We start from the raw sequence: 17,144 nt of genomic DNA, 5'->3' as shown, positions 1-17,144 counted from the left end.
ATTTATCCTCCTGCATGCTGTGGGCCAGTGCCAACACACGGGACTACAGTGTCACAAGGATGCAATATCAGTGAAGAAACTGGGCAGCAGCTATATGATTAGTATGGATGTATCTCGTTGTATTTGGCAGTGGTTTTTGAAGTCAGGGTGTTGGTTTTTTGGGTTTTTTTATAAAGCCTGATGAATAATCTTGTATTTGCATTTGGGACTGGAAGTAGGGAAATTCACTGGTAATTCAAGCTAAATATAGGTGCATATACTTCCCCTGGATATACCGAGAGATCTCTATCTGGTGATCTTTCTTCCTGTTTTGGATCTGTATAGTATATCAAACGCCTGCCAGCCACTTGGCACCTTCCTGATTCAAACAAGGAAGACTTGTTTTTCCAGACGCTTTTACAAGACTCATCGTTTTAGAAGTGAGAACCCGTTCGGTTTCCAAGTCAAGGCAAACACTAGAAACAAATGATCTGAATGCACGTGTATGCCCCTTTGGAAAACAGGCAGATCATATTCTCTTGCCGAGAAAGCTCATTCTTGACAAATAAAGGATCGTAAGCCAGATGCCATCACTCGGATCCAGTCTTCATTAACACATAAAGAGCTGTCATCCAGCGGTCTCCCTAACGGATGGTCATTCTTTTTTTTTTTTTTAGAGCAAGACAGCTGACATTTAAGATGTAACATATTTGACTTGGCTTAGAGGGGAGCGCAAATATTGGACCGAGAAGCCCATGTGAATGTGATTGACTTGCGGCAGGATTGAAAAAAAAAAGGTTTTTTGCTTCTATAATGTCATTTCTCTGCCCCAAAAGCTGGACACGTTTCCAGATATTGAGCAAACCATTCAACCTTGGGAGGTCAGGGCTAATTGATCCAGAAAGGCGTTTGGTTCCTTCTACACCCGACAGCCATGCTCTTCAAAGGTCTGCGTGTTACTTAAGGAGGCAAAGGAGGTGGGCGGCAAGCAGGGACTTGTTGGAAGCTGCTCCCTTTCCAACTTTCAAGGCTGCACCTCGAAAGAAGAGAAGCGTGTCCCATAGCTGCAAACCAGGAAGGCTTTCTGTTGCACGTGACACCTGAGTGTAGAGTAGCACAGTAATAAGAGCAGTGAAAGCGAGCATCGTGGCTTAGGAAGACAGAGTTTGCTAAATAGCATCAGGCCTTTGGTCCTTCAAATCTGGTGTCTTCTCCCCAGCAGAGCTAACGCCTCCTGCTTTTGCACAGGCCCAACATTTCCTTCCTGGCCCCTGCCCTTCTCAGCCTCTGCCCTCAGGCATGCTGCTTAATTACCCTGAAGTCAGTACGTGCCACAACTGATGTTAATATTGCAAATGTAACTCTGGCTAAGCTCGAACCCCCCACCCCGTGCGTGTGTCTGGGCAATTCTCGGAGCAGGGAGAGGAAATGCATGTCTGTTCTTCTTGTTAAATTCCTATGGATTTCCCCCCGTTTTGTCTTGGAAGCTCAATTCTCAGGATATTTAAGGACTGCCAGGACCGCGGTGTGCAAACAGCCGAGCTAAAACTTCAGAGTGCAGACAGACGCATGGGGTATACCAGAAAAAAACCTGTATGTGCTTCAGGATGCTTTTAAACTAGGCTATGAAGTTTAATGGAGGACTCTCCCTCTCCTATGGCACGGCTCAAACCATCGCTAGGAAGACCAACAGTGACTGAATTGAGTAGATTTTTGCAACTTTTTAAAAACTAATTTGCTATTAAAAGTCTGGGCCACTTACTGCTTTCCTCCTTCCTGGATTCCCTTTGGTTTTGCAATGAGAGAAGACTCAGCAATTGAGCTTGCGAGCAGGCCACACACAATGTTGGTAATGTTTCTCAGCTCCGATTCCCGGCTGGTTTAGCCCGCGGAAGAGGTAACAAGCTCTTTTATGAGCGGAGGGTAACTGGGTTATGAAGAAATCAGTCCGCTTCCCATTGAGTGTCATGGGGCAGGTCATCCTTCCCCCTTCCCTGGCGCTGCCAGCAGGAGCTGGTGGTCGTTCCCCTTCGGGTCATCGTTCTTGCTTAGGCTGCTGGTTTCAGCTCCACCGGATGTTTTCTGCCAGCTGGCACTGTGAGATTTGGGGTCTGTTTGTGCTCTGGTAATGAGAGATGGGACTGGAAAAGGGAAGATGTGAGGACTTTGGTTCTGTTTCATTTCCGTTTCTACGTGCTTCCGTTTCCAGGAGTTCATGGTGCCTGGAGAGCAAAGACCTCCTGAGACCATGCAAGGGAAAAGCTTTCTTCTGTGGGTCACAAGCATGTTGCTCCACTGATAACGTTCGCCAGGCTGGAAATCTGAAGTAGCTGAGGGCTTTGTTCTTGCAAAATGCTCCGAGGTGGAGGGGATGCACGGTTAGGAGCTATAGCTGATGTCAGAAAACATCTGGACTCTCAGATTCATAGACTCATAGAAAACTCGGGGTGGAAGGGACCTTGGGAGGTCACATCTAGTCCAACCCCCTGCTCCAAGCAGGACCAGCCCCAACTACATTACTCCAGGCAGTGCTGATTTGCTCCCAGGGTGCTAATGTTTCTGGGGACTGAAGGGCTAGAACACATCTGTCCACCTGAATTCACAGGCAGGCTTCATACCCGTGCCCTTCCCACCTTCTACACGAGGGAAGCTACCCAGAAAGCTGCTCTGGGCTTGTCTCAAGCCCTGGGTGTCTATGCCTGAGAGTGGCACAGGGGGCAAGCCTGGAGCAGGGTCAGTGGTGACCTCCTGGGCGTGCAGTGTGGGGCAGACCGGGATGGGTGGCAGTGTCCAGACCTCTTTGTGCTGGGACCTCCCGCTGCTGTGGTCCAGACCAGTCCAGGGAGCTTCAGAAAGAAGAAACATCAGCTGTCCTCATCTCTAGAAGGCCTCTATTCCCAGGTCGCTGTGTATCAGAGCCATTCCCTTTAGATAACAGCAGGAGGGATGGCTGCAGCTCTGGGTGGCCACGCTGCATTGGATCGCTCTAGGCCATGTTTCCTTCCTTTCTGCCTTGAACGGCTGCAACGAGCCGGCTCCTTCCCTCGCTCCTTCCCAGGAGATGGCGTGTCTCCACACGTAGCCGGGAAGGGGCGATTGAACGCTTTGCATCTCTGTTTCTGCTTGCAGTCAAGCCCAGGCTGGTTGTGGCTGAGCCGCGCTATTAGCTGGCTGGTATTTTTAAGAGCAATGATTTCTGCTGGGTTCCCAGAGAACAGGTGTCCACCTTTGAGAAACCAGCTGTGGCGCTGGCACCTTTGAGGGCAGCGTTGGCGGAGGTCGGCGTGCTCAGAGGCTGGGTTACCTCCTCACCTCCGCCGGTCAGGTCCCTGCAGGTTAGTGGAGCAGACGGAGGCGAGCTGCGGCTCATGCATTACGTGCTCGGCATGCAACTTCTGCCTCCGCAGCCGTTAACCTGGGACTCTCACGTGTGCTGAAGTTGCAAGAATAAGAAATAGACCCAGGGCACCCAGGATAGCAGTGGCTGCAGGGGAGGTGGAGGACATGCGTGGTACATGGTACCAAAAGTGGCCTGTTCTGATCCATCCCCAGATTCGCAGAAAAACCCTTCCAGAAAAGACCTGGTGCATTTGACAGCGCTGGGCCTGGGGGCTCTGTAGCAGTGGGTGGTTTGTCTGATGCCAACATCTTGACTGCAAGGCCTGGGGCAGAAGCTGTGGTAGAAACCAAATCTACTATCAACCCAAGCTGCAAGCAGGAAGAGGGGAGGGGGCTGGGGTGCAGGGTGCAGGGGTCTCTGAATCACGGCCAAGGTGCAATGCGCTGCACGGGGTAGTGGGTTTGCCTGTGGATTGACAGAAGGTCGAGGGGACTTAATGGTCACCCACCAGGACAACTCATCATTCCCAGTCATGCAAGCCTTCAAGGCAGGTTTTATTTTTTTTTTGTGAACCCAGGAAAACTTCCCCCTCCGAGTCATTCGCAGCAGCGAGCGCATGTCGGAAGGGAGCAGGGATCAGGACTCTACGTGTCTGGGGCTGGCACAGTGGATCAAATCCTCCTACTCTTTCTTTTTCTAAAGCTTTCAAGTCTCCGATACCCCGAGGATGCTTCCTGTTAGCTTCCAGGCAGCTGCTTGTTGCCAAGATGATATAATTCACATCTCTCCTTGTTTGCTTCCATCTCCGGGATCCACACCCCTCCTGCTGCTGGGCTTTCTGGTGCCCGGACATGCAGGGACGGTGGCACATCGCACCTCTCTGGCTGGAGAAGTCCTGGCAGCCCCACACCGCACAGCATCCAGAAGCAGGGTTTCCAGGATCCTTCCTGCGGATGGTGGAGACGGCCAGGCCGTAGCAGGGGGCTGTTACCTGCCGGGTTGAGTTTTCCTTACGATCAGCAAGCAGGGCTCAGAAATCCCTCGAAGTATCTGGAAATCAGAGGATTGCCGATAGCTGCAGAATCTATCCAGGAGCTGGTTATTTTGACAGGCATTGCACAGGAGGGAGCAAATGGATGGCTACAGGGAGCGGGGATCACCCAGCGCGATGCTCCAGGAGCCCGGGAAACGCAGCACTCGTGACACGGAGCTTGCACGCTTTCCAGATCCATGGCGGGGAAGTGAGTGCAACCTGCTGGAAAGGGCATGTGTCCCGAGCCCAAGCCCTGCATAGACGTGCACCCCTCCCAAAGGACTGTTAGAAGAAAAACCATGCGACTTAGCACCGGACCTGATGCTGGATTGAATTCTTTCCTCCGCTGTCGCCTCTGGAAGGAGATGGGCTCGTCATTTCTGCTGCCTGGAGATTTTGCTGGGCATGGTTTTGATTTTCCCAGCTTGCTCCCTTTAGTGGAAAATAACTTCAGACTCATTTATGCCGTCAGGGCCATTTGACCCCGCAAAACTCCCAAGGGAGCTGTGGCTCGCCGGCCCTGCTCCAAGTTATGCCAAGGCTGGGCAAAGACCCTGCTGGAGCCAGGTTTGCAAACAAGGTTTCTCTGATGTAGGCAAGCAACCCGTTTGAAACCAAGAGCTCTGAGCCCCCGGCTCACAATGCCGGTTCAAGTTCAGGGGACTTGGGGCTGCACAGGTGCCCCAAACGGCAAGCCGCAAATAGTGAGAGCTCGGAAATGTATAGGCAACATCGTGCACGTGTTCATGAGACGCTCGGGTTCAGGAGAATGCCTCGTGTGATAAACCTGATCTGCTCTTTCTTGTGCATGGAAATCACGGGACTTTGAGCAACCTTCTGGGCATCTCCCTTAGCAGGAACAGCCTACGTTCTCCAGAACAGGCCTTTTGCCTAGAGATCGGGAGGAAAGACCCCATTTCGAGTCCCCGTCTAAGCACAGGCCCTACCCCACCGCTCTGTATCAGCCCTCTGGTGTGGTCTACGCCCTCCCCACCTCTCCCTCTGCTTTCCTTCCCCGCTCGCCTGTCTGAAACGTTGGACAAAGCCTGTTCGGATCGGTTCTCGCAGGCCTAACATGCAGGCACACGCTTGCCTCTCTGCCGAAGGTTACCGGGAAATAAACCTCCAGCCGCTCAGATTACCAGCGGCAGGGCCATTGGTTTGCAAGTGCAAGGGTCAGGAGGGAAGAAGGGGCAATGCAAGGGGACTGAGCTGCTTTGCAGGGTGGGGGCAAGGTCTGGAGCAGGGGAGGGGAGCTGGGTCAGCTCGCACCCGGACAGGGGGGATACAGCATGAAGGATTCACGCGGGGCCAACCGCTGGAGCATCCTTCGTGTTGTCTCAGGGCTGTTTAGAAAAGAATATACCTTTTTTTTTTTTTGGAAAGACAAGGACAAACATTACTAAGGTCTTGGGCTCTTAGCGGCACCCCGTGTGCCTTCTGTCGTCCATGCTGTTTGCTGAACATTGATCCTTTTCTCTGCTTGGGCAATGTTAAAAACTCTGCTTGGTTTCTCTCGTGCACCTGGTCCGTGGTTAGTCCGTTTGGCTTCTGGCAGGGATGCACCGGAGCAATCCCTGAATGACCAGCGTGGCAGAGGAAGGGCTTTATTAATGGATCCCACTGCATGTTTGCACAAGCAGTGCCCGGGGATCCCTCCTTGGGGTCCTGGGTACGGGGCAGGGCACTGGCGTTTGACACTTGCCCTCCCATCCCAGCTCCTGGATTCAGGTGTTCACAGCCTCTGCTTTCCATTTAAAAGGAAAAGGAAGTGTCTTACCCTCCTGGATGAGGAGGAAAGCCTGAAAAGGTGAGCTTTAAATCCTAACCCCCCCATGAACAGCACAACCCCTTTGAGTTCTTTGTTTTTCCACCCCTTGCTTTAAAAAAAAAAATCACATTTCATGATTTCTCAAGGCCTCACTCCATGGTATTGGACCCCCTGAAGCTGGCGGGGCTGTAGGGTATGTCTAGGACCCTGTCTGTCTGGGCAGGAGCATTTCTGTAGCAGAATAACAGATTTCATGGACCCCGGCCATTAAAATACCTTGAAAAGAGTGCTGGAAATAGTTTCTGGGTTGCTAAACAGCCAGGAGCCACGTGGCTGATCATTTAACACCCAGTGCGCGTGCAGTTTATGACCGAGGTCTGCCCTTGCTTGGCGTAACCCATTAAATACCCTTCTTGTTGCTGGGAATGTCGTGCGTGTAGCTAACGGGCCCTGGATGGTAACGAGGCTATGCGCCAGCTCCATTCGGGACGGGGTGGGATGGGGGCAGGACGAGAGGCGATGCGGAGGGAAGCGCTGTGATTAGGCAGAGTAATGCGTATAATGCCCGTGCTGTGGGTTCGGAGCCACCTGCGATGGTTTATGAATGAAGGGTCTGGAGCAGGCAACCGTGCTGCTTAGCACACGCAGCGCTTGTGTTGGTCATTTCCTGCCATTCGCACCAACTCCCTGTGGGCTAACGACCCCGTGCTCATCGTGATGCCCCGTCCTGTCCCCCCGCCCGGCTTTCCCCAAAGGGCTCAGTCCCCGGGGAGAGACAGGGATGGTCAGAAACTACAGAGCGGATGAAAGGCAGACTCAGCGAAGAAGCAGATTGCAGCATAAACTGCTGCGGGGAATCTGACCCCGAGGCTTCAGAGGCCGGGGGCATCTGGGGTGAGATTGTCAAAGTCAGACGGAGATGTACCTACTCTCGCAACCCGCTCCTATGCACCAGAGGTGAGGAAGAACCCAGGTGCCCTTACCGAGGTCTGTGGGCCGGCAGAGCTGTGCATTTTTGGCTAAGGCTGTTTGTAGGAGACAGCAATCCTGGAGAAACCCAGCCCTGCAAGTGTCTGATGGAGATCTGAACTGCCGTGAGCAGCTCAGTGCCCAGGTGGAAGCCGACGCGCATGAGCAGGGGGTTGCCTGTTCTTCCACGCCTGTCGGGCAGAGGCAGGGATACTCTGACCGGCTCCGGAGCTGCAAGCGGCTCTGCAGGTCTCCTCTGTAGCTCTTTGCAGACATGAGGGTTTGCTGCATGCACTGAGGATGCCCTTCCTGCGAGTGCGAACAAGGCAGCACCTCCACTCTGTCCTTGCCTGGGTGACCTAATGCCCCAGATTGCTTTCTCTTGGACTGTGGCATGTTTGCCACAAGTCATCTGCGGATGTGTATTGACCTACCAGCCCGCCCGGGTCCCTGGGCACTTATGTGGGTTGCCAGCCCCTGCAAAGTCCATGCCATTGTGATTATTACCTGACCTATGTAGGCGAGAGCTGAAAAGCAGGGTAAATCAGCCCACGGTGAGCTCTGTGCTCCCTTGGCAAGGCTTTTCCCAGCCCCTGAGCCAGCCGTGGTGTCTGCCCTGCAGAAATCCCTTGCTCAAGTCTGTCTGTCTGATATAGGTCGTGTCCATCCCAGTCTCCTGCTTCAATATGCACATTTCTGATCTAGGAGCCACTTGCCCTGAACAGCAACATCCCACTCTTGATTCACACAGATTCATAGACGTGAGAGTCCCCCCTGCCCAGGACTTACACCCGGGTCCAGCAAAGGCACCTGCAACAGCCAGCGTAGTGATCACGGAGCATGTCTCCGCCGCACGGTGAATCTGGGCTCTGGCTTGAACCCCAGCCTGGAGGGGCTGGCTGCTGGGATGCATTGACCTGCCTGGGCTGGGAGAGGTTAGGACTGAGACTGGCTTTTCCTTTGGCTGGAACCCACCCATGCAAATCATTCAATCCCTGCTAGTCCTCCAGTGCCCTTCCCACAATCCCCTGTGAAGGGCAGACACATTTTTCCATGCTTGATGGGTCAGGGACAGACTCCTAGAGCATCTCAGCACTGTGGGCCATGGCACTTGCCCCTTGAGAGACACCCAGGTGCGGGGAAGACGTGGCTTCACAGCCATTCAGATGCACTCCCAGAGATCGCTGTTACCACACAAACCATCTCCCCAGGCAGCTTCCTTGCTCAGCCACCCTGTCTGCCTTCCAGCTGTCCCCTCCTGGCGCCTTGGCACCCCTTGGCATGGAGATGCTGGCTTCCTAGCTTCTTGTGATGTTTATAAAGCCTACCTGTCCCTCTGCACTGTTTAGGGAGAGGAAAGGATTTCTTCGGGTGGTGTCTTTTATGGGACCAACTCCATAGTCGGAATAGAGTTAGACAAGCTTTCAGATGCCTGATGAAGAACGTCTTGCATTCAAAAGCTTGTTTAACTTTCTCTTGACTATGCCGCCGGTCCAGTAAAAGATACCACCCTAAGAAACCCTGGCCTCTCACATAATTTCTGAACCATCATGGCTGCATCAGTCTTACGCTGCTGTTTAGGGAGAGCATCTGACTGTGGAGTAATAGGTCTGTCTTCGCAACTTGTCTGCTGCTCCCTATTTCACAGCAGTACCGTAGATCTCCATCGCTCAGCAGCATGCACTATAGTATCACAAAATCATAGGACATGAGGGAAGGAAGGGATCTCAGGAGGTCACATCTAGTCCAACTCCCTGCCCAATGCAGGACCACCCCAACTGCATCATCCCAGACAACGCTTTGTCTAGCCTGGTCTTAAAAACCTCCTTGGATGGAGATGCCACCACCTCTCTGGGTCACCTGTTCCAGTGCTTTACTACCCTCCTAGTGATAAAGTTTTTTCTAATATCCAACCTCAACTTCCCTTGCTGCAGCTTGAGCCCATTGCTCCTTGTCCTGTCATCTGCCCCCACTGAGACCAGCCCAGCTCCATCCTTTGTGCAGCCCCCCTGCAGGGCGGTGAAGGCTGCTATTCAATCCCCCTCGGTCTTCTCTTCTCCAGACTAAATCAGCCCACTTCCCCCAGCCTCTCCTCACAAGACACGTTCCCCGAGCCTCACAACCATTTTCATTGCCCTCCGCTGGACTCTCCAACATGTCCACATCCTTTTTGTAGTGGGGGTCCAAAACTAGACACAGGACTCCAGAAGGGCCTCCCCAGTGCTGAATAGCAGGGAAGGATCACTGCCCTTGCATTATGGGTAATGCTCCTACCAATGCAGCCCAGGATGCCGGTAGCCTTTGCAAGGAGGACACACTGCTGGCTCCTGTTCAGCTTATTGTCCATGTAACCCCCAGGCCCTTTTCTGCAGAGCTGCTGCCCGGCCCGTCACCCCCAGCCTGCACCGGTGCATGGGATCGCTCCGTCCTGAGTGCAGGACTTTGCACTTGTCCTTGTTGAACCTCATGAGATGCCTTTTGGCCCAATCCTCCAATCTGTTGAGGTCACTCTGAATCCCAGCCCTACTCTCCAGCATATCTACTACTCCCCCCAGCTCGGTGCCATCTGCAGACTTGCTGTGGGTGCACTCTGCCATCTTCCAGTATGTAACATGGGCAACAAAAATGACTTGAGAGCTGGGGCACATGCTTTATGAGGAAAGGTTGGGGGAAGTGGGCTTATTTAGTTTAGAGAAGAGAAGACTGAGGGGAGATTTGATGGCACCTTTAACTCCCTGCAGGGGGGTTGCAAAGAGGATGGAGCTGGGCTGGTCTCAGTGGGGGCAGACGACAGGACAAGGAGCAATGGGCTCAAGTTGCAGCAAGGGAAGTTGAAGTTGGATATTAGGAAAAGCTTTCTCACTAGGAGGGTGGTGAAGCACTGGAACAGACTCCCCAGAGAGGTGGTGGAGTCCCCATCCTTGGAGGTTTTTAAGACCTGGTTAGACAAAGCCTTGGCTGGGATGCTGTAGTTGGGGCTGGTCCTGCTTGGAGCAGGGGGCTGGACTAGATGTGACCTCCTGAGCTCCCGTCCACCCCTCATTTCCTGTGAGTCTGTGATTCCCCAGGCATTCAGCAGGGGTGGCTGCTCACAGCACAGGTACCAGTCCCTTGCATGCCTTTACCTGGCAGGTAGATTTCCATGAAGGGTTGTACTGGTTTTTTCCTGGCATAGTAGTATTCTGCTTCTACAGAGCTGTGTGCTGGGTGCTGTACATATCTACAGAGAGCTGCTGGTGACAACAGGCAGGTGGTAACAGGCTGGTGCGGTCCAAGGCTTAGGCTGACCATCAAGACTGGCACGTTTGCATAGTTAGAGGGGTCTCATTGGTCACAGTGGGAGCATCTACACATACACTTGTACTACGCAGTAATTTAGGTTACAAAGTTATTGTGCAGTACAGGTACGTGTCTACACATGCATGCCCATACTGCACAGTAACACTGGTAACTTATGCCAACTTGAGCATACTGTACATTTGATGCCTGCATCATGCAGATATCAAATGTACACCCAAATAGTTACTGCGCAGTAATGCATGTGTAGATGCCTTACTGTGCAGTAATACTGCGTGTGCGGACTGACTTGGGACTAACTTCAGTCCCAGGTCAGCCCACATACAATGTGACTGTGCTTTACCGGCTGCACATGTAGATGCTGGCCTAAAAACTGCTTACTGTGCGGTAAATTACTGCGCAGTAAATGCACATGTAGACGCATCCACTATATCTTAATGAGACTTATCCACTCCTTCTACAGCACCTAGATACAGGTGTTTGCAGCCTGCTGATCCACACTGGCTGTGGATGAGGAGCTTCTCTGCACTGCTCACAGAGCAAATGTCACGGTGGAGTGGTTACCATCCCTCTACTTATTGCACAGCAGTGGGTATCGGCCCCTTGCATGGATGCTCGTACTAGCTCTGTCCCCGGGCCATCTCTTAGGCATCAGATATTCATTCATAGTATAATCCCAGGACCCCCTACCTCAGCAACCCATCTGCTGTGTCTGTCTGAAGCATGTCAGCCATCCGTCCCCAGCATTTCATAGCTGCAAAGTGCAAACCTTCCGGCTTCTTAAAAAACACCCATCCCCCTTTTGCTCCCTGCAGCTCTTTCTTCCAAAAAATCAGGAAGCAAAGTTTCTTTATAACAAACAAGGACCTGTCCCCTGCCAAAGGAGATGGGGACTGAGAGAGAAACTGTTTGTTCAGCAAATCAGATTTCTAATAGACAATGGTGCTCAGGTTTTGCAAAAAAAAAAAAAAAATCTGATACTTTTTAATCCTGTTAGGCTTCCACGCTAGTGAAAAGTGCCTGCTGATGCGCGCGCACACACACACACACACACACACACACACACACACACACACACACACACACACACACACACACACACACAAAGGCTGCTCATGCCTGAAGGCAAGAGCTAATGAGTACAGGCATGCAACAAAAAAATGCCATTTTGGTAACAAATGGTTGGCTTGCGCGTGCCTGTGTGACTTGCACTGGTGCCAAGGGCAGTTGGCAGCAAAGCCTGGTGCAAAATGCATCTGCTTCCAAAGGATATAGGGTTCAAGGTGTTGCACCTTATTCCTCCCTTCCCTGCACACCGAGCTGCTTATGGGACCAGGAAGACCATTGGCTTCTTTGGAAACATCCTCTGGTAAAGGAACGGCTGGTAAAAATGCCAGGTCTTAGGAAAAGCCCGGAGCCCTTGGTTACAGACGCTGTGAGGTGGCTAATGCCGTGTGTTTGCTCATGGCATGCAAGTGAGATATCTAAACCCAGAGGAGAACCGCTGAACAAAACCCTAAGCAGCTTTGGGAATCGAGCAAGTGTCCCACTTACCCCACACGCTGACCTGCACGTCTGACCTCCCTGCCCTATTTCAGATCAGGCTGGTAGCGCTGTATCATTGGAGAGGATAAGGTGGCATGATCTAAGGTGGCCTAATGCTATCTGCCCTTCCCCACAAGTCCAGTACACGGTGATTACTGATTATTCGGATGCCAGTGACGTTCAGGGAGGGCTACCTTGCTCACTGGATAGTCTCTCCAGCCTGGCGTCTCCCAGTGCAGCATGCACGGTCCCTACACTTGTGGACGGCAGGCTGCAGAGGACTATTGGGACCAGGCAGCCTCCTTGGACAGGTGTTTTCCTTTTCCTACCTGCAGCCCAACGTTGCTTTTGTCCACTTCAAACCCAGTATCTATGAGCTAATGCACAGTACTGGTCACAGCCACAGGACTCATTGTCTGCCTGCACGTCCATGCCCGCCGGTGGGTGGCATCAAGGGAATTGCTGGAGAAGAGACTTTCCAAAACTTTCCCCAACTTTGCAGCTTTCTGGGACAGAGAGCTCCAACGCGTACCGGAGCCCAGGATCCCCAGCAACACGTGTCCCTGGACAGCTGATCTTTGGCCTCCTGGGTTCTTGCATTCCACCCAGTCTGCTTTTAATTCCCTGGGGAGGTGAATTATCTGATAACTGCTGCTTCCAAGGGCCCCGCTCTCTTACTTCTGTGCTCCAAATGCCTCGCTCTTGTCTAACCTTGTTTTGCTCGGTGCTGGGGAAATCAGAGGCGCATGCCCGTGGGTCTGGGTTTACAAAGGGATTTAGGGTTAGATGGCTATCGGGCACATGCACAGCACAGTCTTGCAGACACCGCCTGGCACAAACACGCACAGAACAAATACCGCGGCCATGTCTTCCATGACCTGCTGCTTCAACTGCCCTCCGTAGCTGTTCCCCCAGCGAGCAGCGCCCAGATAGGCCTGGCTGTTACGGATGGCACCGGTGTCTTTACTACCTGACTGGCCGGTGTCCAGTGTCTGTACTATCTCACTGTCCAGACTTGCGCTCAAGGAGGCGAGATGCAATGAAAGCGCCGGTGCCTTGTCTAAACTAGGGCTCCTATTGCTCATGCCAGTCGCACTGGCACTGAGAGGGGAAATTATAAGCAGCAGCTCTGTGTAGATACAGGCATCTACCCCCTTGCTCCCAGCCCAGCAGGCATGCATACAGCACGAATGCACTCGTGTCTAATCCTGCAGACCCACTGAGGACACTTAGAGATGCCTCCGTTTTCCCCGGCACCAACATGCTCCCTGCACGTGCCTGCAGCACACCCAGGTTCAAAGCAGACCGGTTTAACTCGCCCTCCCCCAGAGACTCAGCCAGAGCTGCTGTGCAGCCCGCTCAGTGGCACAGGGCATCCCTACCTGCAAGACCGGGGGAAAGTTTATGGGCACGGAGCAAAGGGGCTGTCGCCCAGCTGTGACCAGATGCCACAAATGCAAACTTTGCCCAGACATGCCCCAACCTTCACTCCCTGAACTAGGACCAAGAAAAGGGAGGAAGAATAAGGAATTCCCAGCCCTCCCAGAAAAGATGAAACCTTTTGGGTTGGATTTGGGTAAAATCTCTTCCCTCGCCTGCCAAGGAAGTTTCCCAAGGTCTCCTAAACCTGCTTCTCCTCCATGTCTCCCGATGCCAGGCTGCACTGTGCTTCCTGAGTCATCGCTCCTTCGCAAAGCAGCAAGTGCTGCATGTCCTTACCTGTTGCAGCAGGAGAGACCTCTCTCAAAATTCACCGTCTCTCTGCCCTCTCCTCTGAGTCTCCTGTCCCTGGGCAGCCCCTGCTGTGTGGCTGGGAGTCCATGGTGGTGGCAGGGAGGAGAAGCGAGCCTCAGAGAAGTCCCACCACGGGGGAGCTTGCAGGCTGCAATTCCGGCAGCGCAGGTTGCGAGCAGCTAGTGAGAAAGTTGCAGGAGGTGTAACTCTGAAGATCCAGCCCTCCCGTGACTGATCAGAGGAGAGGCATTGCTCACACTCCTGGGAAGTGAATGTGTGCGTGTGTCAGTGCTGGGCAGGAGCCCAAGCCTCCGAGCCAAATCATTGCAGAGCTCTTTACTGTTAGATTAGGTCTCATCGCTGTGAAATCCAGGACATGGAAAACCAGGAAGGGTGGGGAGAGCGGGGAGGGGGAGTCGTGTTGGGCAAATCCCTCAAATACAGGTACAAATCACGTGGTTGCTTTTAATGAGTAGCCAGGTAGGTGCTGTCAGAGGAGCAAAGGGAAAGGATCTCAACCGAGGCTCCTTGAATGCTACAGTCCTAGTCACTGCTCTTCTGTTCTTAATATTGCTCTTATTTGTACAGCAAGAGCCGGGACCAGGGCTGTGTAAGGCACTATGCAAAAAAATAAAATAGAAAAAGAGGCTAAAGGCAAAGTCCTTGCCCCACAGAGCTTACAAGTGAGGGCAGGGGTGTCAAAGTCACCTGGGATCCTGGACCAGCCGGGGCAGGTGCCGCGTGGCATGGGTCTCAGGGCGGGCACCACGTGCGGTGCAGTCCTGGACCGAATGGGGCAGGCAGGCACCACGTGTAGCCTGGATTGGGTGCAACGTGTGTCCCAGCCCCTGGTGTGGCATGTGGGGCCAGACGACAGGGCTCCGTAGGCCACGTGTAGCCCCCGAGCTGTGTCGTGGACACCTCTGCTCTCGGAGGAGAACAGAGATGGCTGCAGAGCAGATTTTCCCCAAAGCATTTTGATCTTGTGGGGTTGACAAAAAAACTGGGGGTTTTTTTTGTGGAAAGCTATAACCTATTTTCTGACCCCGGCTCTAAGAAAGCCTCCCAACGCTGCGACCCCCACCCCCAAAAACCGCAGGAAACTTGGGTGACAGTTGAGAATAGATGGGAAAATATCCCTTTGCAATGTCTGAGAAATGAAAGTGAGTTTGAAACCTCTGGACAGCCTCCACCGGCATTAATACAGCCGTAGGTGCAGCTCACTCGGTGCTGAGCACAACCCAGCTGCAGGAATAGCCAAGGATGCGTTGTGCTCCACTAATTGAGGTCCCTCGATATCATTGTACGTGGCTGGGATTACTGAAAGAACGGCTCTCTCTATCCCCTTTCTTTGTGCATTCGACAGCCCTTTGAGGGGATGCTACAAAGTGCAGAGTTTATACGGCCTGACTCTGCTCTCAGTGGTGTGAGAGGCAACACCATGCCTACCATGAGAGCCGAGTTCAGCCTGCGCCGTTTGAAAATCCCCGGTTGCACTTCATGAGTCTTTTAATGGCTGGTATTGCCCATGAAGCCCCAGCTGCTGGGATCAGAGCGTGTCAGGAGAATCTCAGCATGAATGCAAAAGAAAGGGCAAGTTTCTAGGAGAAAAGCTGGAAAACGTTAATCCCAAGCATGTCTCAAATTATTCTTCTGCCAGCCTTTGCACAGCTCTTAAGTTGGAGACCCAGATGTACGGGGGTCCAGTACAGTTTGACTATTTCCTATCAGTTTCTCGGGGAAGACCCCATCCTACACGGGTCCCCCAAAGTCCTACTGACCTCAACGATGCTCCGCACTGTCAGGAGAGCGCCATCGGGATCCCGACCTTTGATTTCACACTGTTGGCCTCCAGCATAGCCATGTCTAAAAACCTCCCATGTCTTCATGGGCAGGTTAAATCGAGGTAGGCAAGTGCAGTGTTATGGCCGCTATGAGACATTGGGGCCACAAAGACGACATGACTTGCCCAGTGGGAGAGTGGCACTGCTGAGAACTGAACTCAAACCTGAGTCCCGGTGTCGCGCTCGACCTATTCCCGTTCCCACCGGCGGCTCACCCATCAGGGGAATCGGAAATTGTATTGGGCAACCCCCCCCAAAACAGCAGGGGATGGTGCAAAACCTGAAACGACTCTTTGCTCCACATTGGAAATAGCTTTGAATTTCAAACTCAGCCTGGACTGAACAGGTTCGAACACGGGCTTTGCATGTGCACCCAGGGCAGCTATACAGCAGAGGCGCTTACGATTATTAAGGATGCGGTAACAAAAGAAAGCAACCGGCTCTGCTGATTTTTTTAGGAAGAGAATAAAGAAGCAATCCCTCAATCACCACGTTACTGGGAGATGCACTGAAAACGGATCAAAGGAACGACTCCTTCCTTGAGCTGCAGCTCTCACACAGGGCAAGAGAATCAGACCTTGGGCTCGGATAACGCGACGAACAATACTGGCATTGTATTCAGATGTGCGAGGTGTGAGTGATCAAATCTCTGGCTCCGGGGCATCAGCTGATTGCTACAGGAGTCTGGAAGGAACTTTCCCACATTTCACACCTCTGACAACTGGCCAGATGTGTGGTTTTTGTTTCACCCTCCTCTGAAGCATCCCGTGCTGCAGGGACAGGCCGTGGACTTGGCGGGACGCCTCCTGGGCTCGGAGAGCTGATTGCAGCCTCTAAGCCACAAAGGCTGGAAACACTGCTTTTCGATGAGTCCGGATAACACCGGGTTATCTCTCCGGTTGCCTGATCTATCGCCTGTCCTAGATTTTTGCTGTCCCTATTTCAGTCTTTTTTCTTCCCCATGGTGCTGGGTTAAAGTACCACTTCAGGAAGCCGATGCCCGAGGAAGCTTCGTGGACTGGGATGCGGACATGAGTTGTTCAGGAATATTGCAGTATCCAGCCGCTTTCCACATTGGCTCCCCTGCTAACAACCACAAGCATTGAAGACCCACCATCAAGTCCACACAAGGCCAGAGAGCAGGGCTCCTTCAAGGAAACCACTACAGAAAAGTCAATAGGAGTCACAGCTGTAGCTGCTTTGGATAGGAAATTGTCTCCTGTCCATACAACCCATTCCTCCTTGATGCTGATATCCCCATCCTGCAGCCGTAGCTGCATGCAGTGCTCCAGATGTGCGCAGTGCCGGTGAGACGGCCACAAGAACCCAGGGTCGGGAGGGCAGCGGTTGTACCTTCACTGCTGTTCAGAAAGCACCGCATGTGCCATGAGCATGCAGCAAAGCTTGGATGCCAGGTCTTCCTCCAGCGCTTCCTGATCTAGGAACTGAGACTCATTGGCGCAGAACTGGCCGTGCCAAAGCTGGGCTTTTAAATGCCTGTGGGGGTCTGTATTTGGTAGCCGTGTTGGTTTGAGACAAAAAGAAATGCAAAAATCTAGACCGCTTGGTTCAGAGCTGAATCCACTTAACAATTCACAAAAAATATTGTCTTTTTCTTCAAGCTTTCAGGCT

The 17,144-nt window shown here is 52.6% G+C and overlaps 1 protein-coding gene across 1 annotated transcript in view; it reads right to left on the bottom strand.

Moving 5' to 3' along the window:
* Positions 1-13,833, bottom strand: part of FAT2 (FAT atypical cadherin 2) — a 69,849-nt gene extending 56,016 nt beyond the window's left edge. The window contains 1 exon segment of the mRNA XM_025201005.1: positions 13,654-13,833. The gene's annotated coding sequence lies outside the window, so the exon portion shown is untranslated.
* Between the last annotated feature and the right edge of the window lie 3,311 nt (positions 13,834-17,144).

This window comes from Alligator sinensis, unplaced genomic scaffold, assembly GCF_000455745.1.
Source record: "Alligator sinensis unplaced genomic scaffold, ASM45574v1 scaffold550_1, whole genome shotgun sequence".
NCBI classification, from domain to species: domain Eukaryota; kingdom Metazoa; phylum Chordata; order Crocodylia; family Alligatoridae; genus Alligator; species Alligator sinensis.
The sequence above is the reverse complement of the archived record's forward strand: the minus strand, read 5'-3'. Positions and strand labels throughout refer to the sequence as shown.